Below are 13,077 nucleotides of genomic sequence, written 5' to 3'. Positions count from 1 at the left end.
ATCTCATTCGTTTCAACTCCGATTGACATGCGGTTTTTTCCAAAGTGTAGTTTAGAGTTTGTACATGATATTAGACTATAAATTTGTCATTTTTAATTTTATATTCATTGACTTACAGTCCCCCAAAGTCGAGATATCAAAGCTGAAAGTTTTTTGTTTTTTCAGTTGTTTTGTATTCTGTGAAAGTTTTAAAACATGGATATCTAATTCGTTTGAAGTCGGATTGACATGTGGTTTTTTCAACTTGTAGTTTACAGTTTTTACATGAGTTTAGACTATAATTTTGTCATTTTTGGTTTAATATTCAATGATTTACAGTCCCCCAAAGCCGGGATATCAAAACTGAAAATTTTCAACTTTTCAGCTATTTTTTTACTTTGTATTCTGTGAAAATGTTAACACATACATATCTCATTCGTTTAAAGTCGGATTAACATGCGGTTTTTTCCAGAATGTAGTTTAGAGTTTGTACATGATTTTAAACTATAATTTTGTCAATTTTGGTTTCATATTCAATGAGTTACAGTCCCCCAAAGTCGGGATATCAATATGAAACTTATCATAGTTCAACCCACTAAATAGTAAGTAATTACCAAAAAATTCCGGTTTTTCCGGGTTTTCCGGTTCTAAAACCACTTTATCCGGTTCCAACCTACCCACTTTGATGTTTCCGAGTTTTTCGGTTCTAGACCCACTTTACCCGGTACCGTACCCGAAACTGAGCTGGAACCGGTTCCTATATACCAGTCCGGGTCCGGGTCCATCCGGTCTGGGTTTGGACCCACTTTCATCCCTAGTACTGGTATATTTATCTATTAATAAATACAATAACATTTAACTTTTATCAATACAATTGTCAAAATTCAATTTACAAAATGAATTTTAACCGAATTATAATCGTTAATGAAAATGAAAGTGTAACTTCATAAAACATTAACAAACACGATAAAACTTAAATCTTTAAATTATTGTAATAATTTTACAAAAATAAAATGAATACTATTTCACAAAATGCTAGAATTCAACAAAGCAAAATACCAAATGGCAAGTATTATTCCAACTACATCTCCCAACCCAAAAGACTCTTTTAAAATTTCTATTACATGAATACATGTAGTGAGTTTATTCCCTATATATTATGAAACATAATCTATAAGACTTCCTAATTACCTAAAAAGTCCATGCTGACGTGGCAACAAGCGGTCTATCATGCCAGCAAAGCACCAACTCCCCTTGCTGTTTTGCCACGTGGAACCCCCTAATTTGTACCCTCCGTAACAAACACTCCGCTTGAAAGTCAGCAAACTGACTCAGCCCCACCGGCCTCATCCCGGCCCTACCAAACGCCTCCCTCCACGGCGTCACATGGCGTCCTGCATCCTCCACCGTCGTGATTATTTTTGGCAGCAACACGAACATCTCGATATTCCTTATCCAGTCACCTCCTGTCACACCACCACCAACGTTTGCCGCCTCCAATGATTCTAGAATTGTCGTGTACAATTCTAGGCCGTTGATCACTGTTTGACGGAAGAACGACGCTCCGGATCCATTCAATTCGCCGTCCAAATATACTACTACGTGCGGCGAAACTTGCCGGAGATCGTTGATGAAACCGGCGCCGATGCGTCGGAAAATCGTGGGAGACAGAAGAACCGCTGTCTTCTCTCCAGTGACGAACTTAATTGCTTTAAACGATAAGTATTCGAATGTTCGAATGGAAATGAAGTCGATATCGAACCTTACTTTCAGATCGGAAGAGAATTGGTGTAGATTATCTCTGATCAATCGCGATTCCAGTTCGTATTCTTCAGGAACCACGGCGGTGATTCTTACCACCGGTGAATTAACCTTCCGAGCTTCCGCCTTCTCCGCAATCGCTTTCAGGAACGATGCCCACTGGCCGCCGAGGCCGATGTCGAAATCGATGACGTGGACGATCATTGCACCGTCCACTGCATCAAGGATCGCCTGATTGGCGGTGAAGCTGGAGAACATCGGAATCGGCGAGACGATGGAGAACGTCTTGTACGCTTTAATCACTTGTACAATTTCATACGAGTTACATGTCTGAAAGCTCCGAGTCGATCCGGTGAGTAGACACTGAATCGCTTCTTTGAAGTAAAACGCAGCTCTCTGAAGCGCTTTTCCGGTGGGTGAACGCAACAGCTGATTGAGCCGCGCCAGTATCACTTGCGCCAACTGGAAAGACTGAGTTTCAAAGCAATCAGCTAGCCGGATTAACTCGTCCCTGAAATCGAACTCGCTTCCATCATCACGCTGGCTCATCAAATCAAAGGGGTTCTGGTTCGAATTCGGATTTAGGCTTTCGAAATCCGACTGAAAAAAAGGCGGGAGCTCGGGAAGATCAAGAGGGTAAGCGGATTTTGTGGAATCATCATAAAGCCCTAATTCTCTCATGAGAGAATCAGAATCCCATTCTTCACGATGATTAATCATTCCATTTTCTAAATTGTCCACCGGCAGCTGTTCCTCCGAAGAAAACAACACGGTATTGTAATAACCAATGGAATTGAAGTCCGAAGAATTACCGGTTAACGGACTTGGCGGACTCCGGCGAATATCAAGAACTGATTTGGGTTCGTAGCGATTACCACCGATGTTATCAACAGAGAGATTGTTTTGAGAGGATACAAAGGGAAATTTCATTCCTCAAAAGTAATGCAGGTGCGCTCTTCAATTACAACTTTTTTCTACTCTTTGTTAAATTATTTTGGTGAGACTGAAGTTTTCGAGGGGAAAAAGGAAGAGTGGTGATCGGGTTTAAGGAGATGATGATTTCAGACTTTTTAAGGGTTTGATTGAAAGAAAAGTGGTGATGGTGGTGGTGGGGACGGCCATGGCTCCTATGGCCATGAATAGGGATAAGCACTAGAGACATTGAGTGGACAAGACGGGTGAAGAGAGGAGTTAGAAAATTGACTACATCAACCCATTGCATACTGCATCGAGCTTTAGAAGAAATTTTGAAAATTTAAATGATTAAAAAAATATATATATATTAAAGGGTAAAAATAAGTATTTTTTTAAAAAAATTTCAACATAAAGAATGAAGAAAACTTATTAATTGCAAATTTACTGTCACATTTATTACATTTAATACTTTACATATATATACAAATATTATGTGACATTTTAAATGTAAAATTTGAAAAAAACCAAAAATTTAAACATGGATATTATTTATTTTCAAAAATATCACAAAATGACAAGTGTCAAAACTAATGAGACATCGACATGTGGCAAAATAGATCTTCATTTATTATAATAGATATGTTCATTTATATATTTATATTTTTATTCAAACTTTTATATTTCATTATAAATTTGGTCATGATTTTTTTATATATCCCTTACAAACTTTATTAAACTTAATACATAGTTCATAAATAGTTTGTGGTTTTACATGCACATGTTCAACATTTTCTTCTAGCTATCCCTATAGATGAGATTAGCCAACATATATCTCATGTGCAATATCGTACTATCCTCAAATATCGTCTCATGATCCCAATATTCCTAGCTGACGAGATATGTTTGGTGTGCCCCAAAGCATGCTTGGACTCTTTCGGAAAACATATAGTTCATTGTAAAAAACTATCGGGGTTCAAATAAAGGTATGATATGGTTAGAGATGTTTTGTTTGACATATTAAGCGTGCTGGAGTTTCCGCCAAGAAAGAGATATCTGTGAATTTCTTGACTGACCCGACAGAAAGAATGTCAACTCTTAGACCGACTGACATTTTGATTTTTCGATGGATTGGAGTGAAACATGCATGTGTCGATCTTACAGAGGTATCCACTCTCGTGGGCTTAAGGGCTGAGGGTTTCTCGACGGGACAGACTGCTTTAAAAGCTGCTACAGGCAAGGTCACCAAATGAGAAATCGTACATGGAAAATCAACACGTGCTCATACCATTTGCATTTGATACGTTTGGTTTCCTCACGCCGGATGCGGTGGAGCTTCTTAATAGAGTATAACGGATCATGCATAACAATGTTATATCCCTAGATCTAGGGATATAACCTTCAAAAGAATTGACTTTACCATACAAAAAGGCTTAGCCGCACAACTTGTTACCCGTTTGACATTTCACTTGTTGTACGATGATAACTAAGATTTACTAAACTAATTAACTTTTTCACCTTAGTCCTTATTTTTTTGTCCTTGATGATGGTCTTTATAGTCTCAATTTCTATCGTGGTTGGTCTCTCATCATTATCAAAAGACTTTTATATCATTTTTATTATATTTTATATTTTTCTTTAAATAAAATTATTTAATAAATGAAATAAATAATACCCCACTCTGTCTTTTTCCCCACCCCTTCTCTCCACCAGCTCTACAAATCGGCATAATCATATAAGTTGTACCCAAAAATGCATATGAGATTGTAGAGACGACCATCGTATGTTTTTAGGCAAAAGGCGGCATCTCTGATGTTGATGTTGCATTCAGGAGAAAAGATAAGATGAAATACTTACCAATTTGCTGGAGGGGGGGCAATAACTTGAAGATTGATCGAATGTGGGTGTCACACGAGGGAAACATCGATTAGAAGCCAATCAATTTCGATCTACACCCATCATTGGAACATGATCCGGTTTGATTCCAGCTCAATGTCACATTCTTCATCTCATAAAACCTCACCACGAAATCTAACTCTTGACCATTGATCTCGCCGCCACCAATGATTCCACCTCCCTCCCTGAATCTATCAAAGGAATGGTGGAAACCACTTCATTAAATTTCTTAAATCTCAAATGGGACGAGAATTAGGGCTTAAACACAAGTTTGGCTCCGATTCCAGATTATAATCCAACTTTGGGGCTCATGTCTTCTTCCTCTTCATTCGATCTGGGTTTTGTCAACTGTGAATGTGGGTGTACGTATCAAAATCGCGACCAAAAGAACAAAGCAGAATTGACATGGTCATCTAATGTTTAATTTAGAGTTTTTGATATTCCTATTCCATGAACATGTATAGTTTGGAGTTTTTTGTGATGTAGGGGAAGTAATTTTGAAGGTCATGATATGTATATTATTTGATGTGTAAATACTAAATATTTTATACATGGGAAGTAATTCCATGAAAAGAACATCACAATATCTGGTTGATTGTTTGTTTGATGGCAGTGATGATGGTGGTGGTTGTCGATGACGGTGTTCTGTGATGGTGGTGTTGGTGGGTAATAAGAGATGTGGTGGGGTTGGAGTGGAGAAATAAGGGTGGTGATTTTGGTTTAGTGACAGCAGTTAATGATGGCGATGGTGTTTTGTTTTGATTTTTTATTTCAAGTTTGCGTTTTACTTTGGAGTTTGGTTTTGGTGATTGGTTAACGGTGATGTGAACATTAGTGATGGTGGACGGTGGTAGTGATGGTGGATGGAGAATGAAAATTGAAAGTCAAGGGGGTAAGGTAGGATGTAGTAATGGCTATGGTGGGTGATTGTGCCTTTAACCTTGTCGACAGATTCGCATTACTTCATGAGGTCAGATTGAGGTGTCCTTCTATATCCTTGTGGGTAGAATTCCTATATGGTCAAGAAGCAATGTTGTACCTAGGCAACATATATATCTGGTCCATTACCGGGGTTCAGCAAGGAGAGCCCTTAGGACCACTTCTCTTTTCCCTTGTGTTGCACCCGCTCTTGCATAACATTAGAGACAATTGGAAGCTTCTTCTCCATGCATGGTACCGTGATGATGACACGCTTATTGGAGATTCTAAGGAGGTGGCCAAGCGTTGGACATCATTACAGTGATTGGCCCAAAATTGGGCCTACAGCTGAATATCAAGAAAATCGAGCTCTTTTGGCCCTCGTGTGATGGTAGTATGCTACGTGAGGGGCTATTCCCGGCTTGCATCGGGATGCCTCCTTTAGGGGTGAAACTTCTTAGGGGAGATGTTAGTAGAGATGCTAGTTTCATTAGCAGCTTAGCCATAAAGATAGCCGAAAACACTGTGAATTTGATGCACCTTCTTCCACAATTGTCTGACCCCCAAAGTGAGCTCCTTCTGCTTCGGTCTTGTATGCGTATTGCTAAGCTTTTCTTTGGGTTGAGGATGTGCCAACCCGTTCACATGGAGTAGGCGGCATTATTATTTGACAATGGGTTGCACAGGGCGATTGAGGACATTGTGGTTTGTGGTGGCCCTTTCTTTGGCGACATACAATGGCGACTTGCTTCCTTGCCCATTAGGTTTGGTGGTTTGGGTTTATACTCGGCAATAGAGGCTACCTCCTATGCTTTTGTTGCCACAACGACCCAATCTTGGGTATTGCAAGACCACATCTTACGGGATAGCGTCATATATGGTATGGATTATGATTATGATTGTGCATTGGCTTATCTTCGTAACAAGCTCCTGAATATTGACCTTAACAGTTTTACTACTAAAGACATCGTCCCCCCTAAATCCCAAAATACACTGGCGAGTGCCCTTTTTCGTAAAATTGTCTAAAATATGGAAGTGCATCTCGACATGGGCGGCTCGGCAAAAAGGGGTTTTTGTTGGATTAGGTGTCTAAGCTCATAACTATAACTGGTATGTACTTGACCCGATAGTAGCATGGTGTTGGAGCATGGAAATTCTCTACAAATAATGAGTGATAGTTAAGTTGTATTTTTCCCTTTATTGTATTGTTGGTGTATTTGTCTCTCCCTCATATATAAAGGGAGAGATGGTCATTTCTTACTATGCACCTTTTCTAAAATGTAATCTCTAGAGAGAGAAAGTGGTGAGATTTCTCCCATCCAGGGAGAATTTCTTTCTCCCATCAATGTTCTTCATGAAATATATTTTATCTCTCTTTCTTTCTCATATTCTAAGAATTCTCATCATGTTCTTCATATTTTTATATTTTGATACACGATAAATCTCAAGATTATTCTTCCGCATCCACCGTTCGTATAAAAATGGGTTCCTACAATTGGTATCAGAGCCGTACCTTGAAGGTTTAATCGACTAGTTCAAGGGAACAACTCCCGTTCGGTGATTATCTTGAAGTTTTTCGTGTTTTTGCAAGAATTTTCGGGTCCAAACCGGAAATTTCTGATGAGTTTTCTATTTTTCTGGGGTGATTCTTACTTAGTAGAATAATTATGTTGCTGCTGCTCAATCAAATTCATTGCTGGAAATTTTTGTTCTTGGTGTTCTTAGTATTTGTCTGTTGAAGAAATGAAGAAAAATGGGAGAAGAAATTATTTTTGTGGTCTTCAAAGTGTTGAAGAAACTGTTCCAGAATATTCTTTATTCTTGGAAGAAAAGACACAATTATGGGCTTATTTTTCTTGAAGTGGTGTATGTTTTTTACCCAACAACTCTTCTTCTCAGAGGTATGAAGTTCTTATTCTTCATAATTTTATTGCTGTGAATCTTTCATTTGAAGAGTTTGGACGTATTTAAGTGTTTGCATAAAGCACTTTGTCCTTTTTTCCTCTTTTGGGTAAAGAGTACTCCACTATTTACTCCCTCAAAAAGACAAAACCATATGGCTATGACAAATCTCATCACCTTTTGTCCCTTAAAACCCACCTGCATACTCCTCTTTTTGCCTTCCCAATACCAACTTTTGACTCAAAATGCTTTATAAAAGATTCCCTTATTAAAATATGAATAAATGACCTTTTTGGCATCATTTTTTCATTAAAAAAGTCATTTTTCGTCATCTGTTCAGCCCTTCTCGGACTCCCGAACCGCAGCCAAAAACTGCCTACCGGAGTCTCCTAAGAAGCTTCCCCGCAGCCCCTCTCAGGCCTAGGTCCGCAACCCTTCTGAGCCCAGGCCCCCGACCTCAGATCCTTCTCTGACCGCAGTCCTCGCCCACAAATTTCGAACCGCAGTGGCTTGCCCTTCGGACTGCATGTGCTGACCTGCGACTTCGGTTCGCCTAGTCTTGCCCTACCGAAGTCTGCTGCCTTTCTTCCTCTCGGACTGCAACTCGCATCCGTAGTCTTCTCCTCGCACCGCAACCTACTTTCTTCAGCAACTACCGAAGCCAGCACCCCTTCGTCCGAACCCACCAGCTTAGCCTCCATCCACAACTCCTCCTTCCCATCTGCAATCCACTCCTCCACCCGTAACACCTTCTGATCCGCAACCTCTCACCTTCGGATCTTCCCTCCTTGCCTTCAGCCCTCCCTTCTTCCTCCTCCCCCCTCCTTTCCTCCTCCTTTTTTTCCTCCCCTCTCATCAACCCCTCCCCATTTTTTTAAAACCCTCTTGTTTTTTTTAAACTTCATTTTTTTATTTATTCAGCCATTTTTTTAGTATTATTTTTTTTCAATTAATTTTTTTTAACGCCAATTATTTTTCATTCAGCTATTTTTTTTACACCAATTTTTTTATTTAGCCAATTTTTTTATTAAAACCAATTATTTTTTTACACCAATTATTTTTTTTAACACCAATTTTTGCCACAACCGAACCTTGGATTGTCACATTGGTTCATTTCATGCCGCTTATTTTGGAAGAGTACTCCATACCGCAGTCGGACTTCATATTATTCTTTGTGATGCTTGCACCGCAACGGCGACTGATCAACAAAGTTGTTTCGCATTCTTCACTTTATGAGATTTTATGACTTGGCGCTCTTGATCTTCGGTTGACGAATCATGTATCTTGAGCATGTGGACTTTATTTTCTATTGAAGACCACTTCGAGAGTTCCGGCACCGCAGTTTGGGTATTTTGGTATATTTTCGGCACAACAAAGATATTTTTCATGCAGTGATTCTTCGTTCTATGGTATTTGTTCATGCAACTTCAGCAACTATATCACCCATCTTCTCATGACCGCAAAGTATCTATTTTACTCTATTTCTCGTGTCTTATCGAGACCCTTCATACATCTAGGGAGAGCTCTCTTAGCTCTTGGTATCCGACACTCTCCATCCAATGATTTGTTGGTTTTTGATATCCGGTCATTGGTTATAAAAAATAGGGAGAGAATATCATCCGGATTTGGTTATTATGATTGTTTGAGTTTGGATTTTTGAAGACTTCTGAAGACGATTATTTATTTAGTAATGCGATGTGGCACTTATTTTTGGTCTTTATGGATCAAATTTTTGGCATTACTCGATGTTTTCCAATTCATATTATTTATTATTCGGACTCTACCACAGGATGATTTTGTGCTCGCATCCGGTTCAGATCTTATGGTTTCACGAGTTTGGATTTGTGATATTTTGAAGACGAAGATTATTTTGGCGATGTGACGTGGCACTTATTTTTGATCATTGGATCAAATTTTTGGCATTGCTGGACCATGTCTTTGGACTCACATTATTTTTATCTGGACTTCATTTTATGGATGCTTCATATTTTTAGCAGGTTATTCTTTGAAGAATTTCGGTGTATTATGATTCGAGAACTCGAGATGTTTTTCAGATTTTTTAAAGCCGAAGTGTTTCTTTTATTGGATCTTCTACTTGCTCATGATGACCTTCTTCTTCCGGTGATTATGACTAGTTTGAAGATTTGGATCTTATTTTTTCTGCTCCATTGGTTGTGCTTTGAAGCCGAAGACCTTCATTGTTTAGAGATTCATGGCCAGTTTCAGACTTCACAGACACTTCAGAGTTTCAGATACATTTCAGCATTTGGTTCTCACTATGTTTCATTTAATTACCACACTTGCTAGTCGGATTACTGTATTATAGCCTTGTATCACTTATTGGATCTCTCATCATTATTAAGCATTTCGGGAGAGAATGTTAGAGCATGGAAATGCTCTACAAATAATGAGTGATAGTTAGGTTGTATTTTTCCCTTTATTGTATTGTTGGTGTATTTGTCTCTCCCTCATATATAAAGGGAGAGATGGTCATTTCTTACTATGCACCTTTTCTAAAATGTAATCTCTAGAGAGAGAAAGTGGTGGGATTTCTCCAATCCAGGGAGAGTTTCTTTCTCCCATCAATGTTCTTCATGAAATATATTTTATCTCTTTTTATTTCTCATCTTCTAAGAATCCTCATCATGTTCTTCATATTTTTATATTTTGATACACGATAAATCTCAAGATTATTCTTCCGCATCCACCGTTCGTATAAAAATGGGTTCCTACACATGGTCCATTTCAGGTTGCCTTCACCAGAACAATTTGATAGATGGATATTTGAGTAAGAGGTTATTTATGATTTATTAATATATTATAAGTATAATATATTAATTGAGGAATCATATTATTTAATTAGTATTAATCAAGAATTAATTTAGTGATCAAAAGAGACTAATTAAATTGATACATATGAGTTGGACTAATGATCCATGGTTTGATTTGTGATGGGCTTATGGGTTAATCCATGAAGTATTTATCCAAATCAAATGGATGGATCATGGGCTAATGTGTATGGATTAGGGTTACAAATGACCCTTGATATTCTATATATATATATATATATATATATATATATATATATATATATATATATATTCATAAGCTAAAATCGGGTACACCTTGCATTCCAAGAAGTAGAATCCGATTTCTAGTCTCCTAAATCTCTCTCATATCCATCTAGTTGTTTATTGGTGTTTGTGACTTGTTTGAGGCACAACACTTGGGGTGCTAAGTTCTCTCAAGGCCAAAGTCTTACTAGCTACATCAAGAGGTAACCTTCTAATTTATTTTATGATTCATATGTAAAATTATATGCTAGTTAGGCTTCATGCTTTGGAAACCAATATTGTATGTATAATTAGAGAAAACTTAGATCCAAAACATTAGGGTTGTATGTGTACCATAGGAATGTTAAAGTATATAAAACCCAATAGTGGTATCAGAGACATGGGTAGTTTTCTATTATATTGATGCAATTGTGTAATTTTCAAAGCTAAAAAACTGCATTTTGGGTTTCTGCCAGGGCGAACTCGCGATTCCAACATTGAACTCGACGAGTTGGATGATGTTTGCCTTGAACTCGACGAGTCCATTATGGCACTCGACGAGTTGATGCATCTGATGGCAGAATCTTTGAGTTTTTGGCCTGTTTTGGATTAGGAACATTACCACAAACTGTTTTGGTTCATAAAATTCGATTTTAATGATATGGTAATGTTAATCCCCATCCAATAACATGATGTTTGTCAAATTCTAAGATAACTACTTGATTTTTGTGAAATACTAGTTATTTGTAAAGTTTGAAGTTATCATGTAACATGAATCAAATTAGGTCAAGTTGGTAAATAATCATCCTATCATAATTGTATTAGTTAATTTGATCTATATGTGTTCTTGAAAAAGTTCCATAACTTGTCCTCAAGTTATGGAGCATGAAAAGTCTTTATTTATGAAACCATTAACTAATGTAAGTTATAGAATTCAAAGAGTCTTGAAAGGTTTCATAACTTGTCCTCAAGTTTATAATTTGAAAGGTCTCATTCATGCAACATAAAAGTTCATAAGTTATGAATGTCAAAAGTTTTGACAAGTTACAAAACTTGCCCTCAAGTTTTGGAACTTGAAAAGTTACATTTATGAAACTTTAATTCCAAACCCTAGAATTTTAAAAGTTTAAAATTCAACCCTTATGGAATTTATTAATAGTTGATTAAATGTTTAATTAAAAGAGTATTATTAAATCCATAATCATATGGTTTAAGTTTAATTAAATTAAGAGTATAATTTATTAATAGATTAAACCATCAAGTATTTTTAAAGTTTAAAATACACCCTTATACTATATAAAATTAAAAGTCTAATATATTATATATGTATAAGTTAAAGGTCAGTCTTACCGTTAGTATGCCTCATTCACGAAGTCGGTCTATAAGGGGGTATAAGGTTACTGCCTATAAAATGGTGGTTTAATGGGTATCCACTCTCACCCACCGCTTCCATGATTGGTGGAGGGTCGTTAGCCGAACGGGTAGGACAGGACACAAACTTTCATTAAAAGTATAATGAAAATACTAATTAACTATACACTTATAAATTCCCAATCTTAGTTACTTAGGAAAAATGTGAAAATGGTGCTATCCCATGAAATTGCACTTTGCACCTTGTTAAGTCGTTAGTGGAGCGTGTATGGTTAACCAGCACACTAATTTGGGACTGACAATGTGTGGCAAATGGTAGCTTGATGTTAATCATGGATCAATGGAGCGTGTGTGGTTAACCGGCACATTGATTGGATGATTTGTAACATTAAATGTACCAAGCTAATTTACATGGTTATTCACACCTTGTTTGTGATTCTCGGTATCCCAGTCACAAATTTGAGAGGGCATAATCGAGATTAAACATGCCATTGAAAAGTTCAATGAATCTTAAAAGATCTAGGAATTTCAGTTCATTTAAAACCTAATGTTCATTTTCGTTTTTCATGATGGAAATTGTTAAATCGTCATTTACCTACCTTCAAATAATTTGCAATTGGATTACGGCATCCCTCTTCCGAATTGTAAATTATTGTGTTGGATCTTAGCCTTAGTATTTCAATTTGGGTGCTATATTAAGGATTTAAATCAACTAACTTGAAATTTTCACTTGTATATGTCTACTTCTGACAACAATGGTCTTCCCGAATCTTATGGAAAAAGCTTTCCACATGAAGATGATGTTCCATGTTTTGATCAAGGATCTGGAAATCATACTTCACTTCCTCCACCTCCTCCAATTATTCTCCCTGACCCACATGTTCATAGACCTGAAAAGTTCAAGGTCACTCAAGCCCTATTGGCAAGCAAACATGAAGATGAAAAGTTTATATGTGCTCACGTCTTGGACATGAAGCTGCATATTGACATGCTGGGAATGTTGGGTGTCGTGTTCCCAAGGAAGTTGGCTGTTAACTTGGTTCTTTAGTCACTTCTCAAGTCGTATAGTCAGTTTGTTAAAGACTACTATATGACAAACCACGATGTGACCCTTATCGATCTTACATATTTGCTTATTGCTGCTGAATCAACAATGATTTGGCGCACTGGTAAAGCAAACCTGATTGGAAGATCTACTTCCCAAACTTCCATGGACACTGACAATGGAAACATTGGAAGTCCATAAAAGATTTCTCTTTCCAAGGGAAAGGGAAAGGCTAAGTCT

The 13,077-nt window shown here is 37.4% G+C and overlaps 1 pseudogene; it reads right to left on the bottom strand.

The window, feature by feature from the left end:
- Positions 1-939: 939 nt before the first annotated feature.
- LOC145108976 (scarecrow-like protein 15 pseudogene) lies at positions 940-2,930 on the bottom strand (annotated as a pseudogene).
- Between the last annotated feature and the right edge of the window lie 10,147 nt (positions 2,931-13,077).

The sequence above is a fragment of the Lactuca virosa genome, chromosome 4, assembly GCF_052849685.1.
Source record: "Lactuca virosa cultivar CGN04683 chromosome 4, Lactuca_virosa_CGN04683_v6, whole genome shotgun sequence".
NCBI lineage: Eukaryota > Viridiplantae > Streptophyta > Magnoliopsida > Asterales > Asteraceae > Lactuca > Lactuca virosa.
Note: the sequence above shows the minus strand (reverse complement) of the source record. Positions and strands in the feature narration are given on the sequence as shown.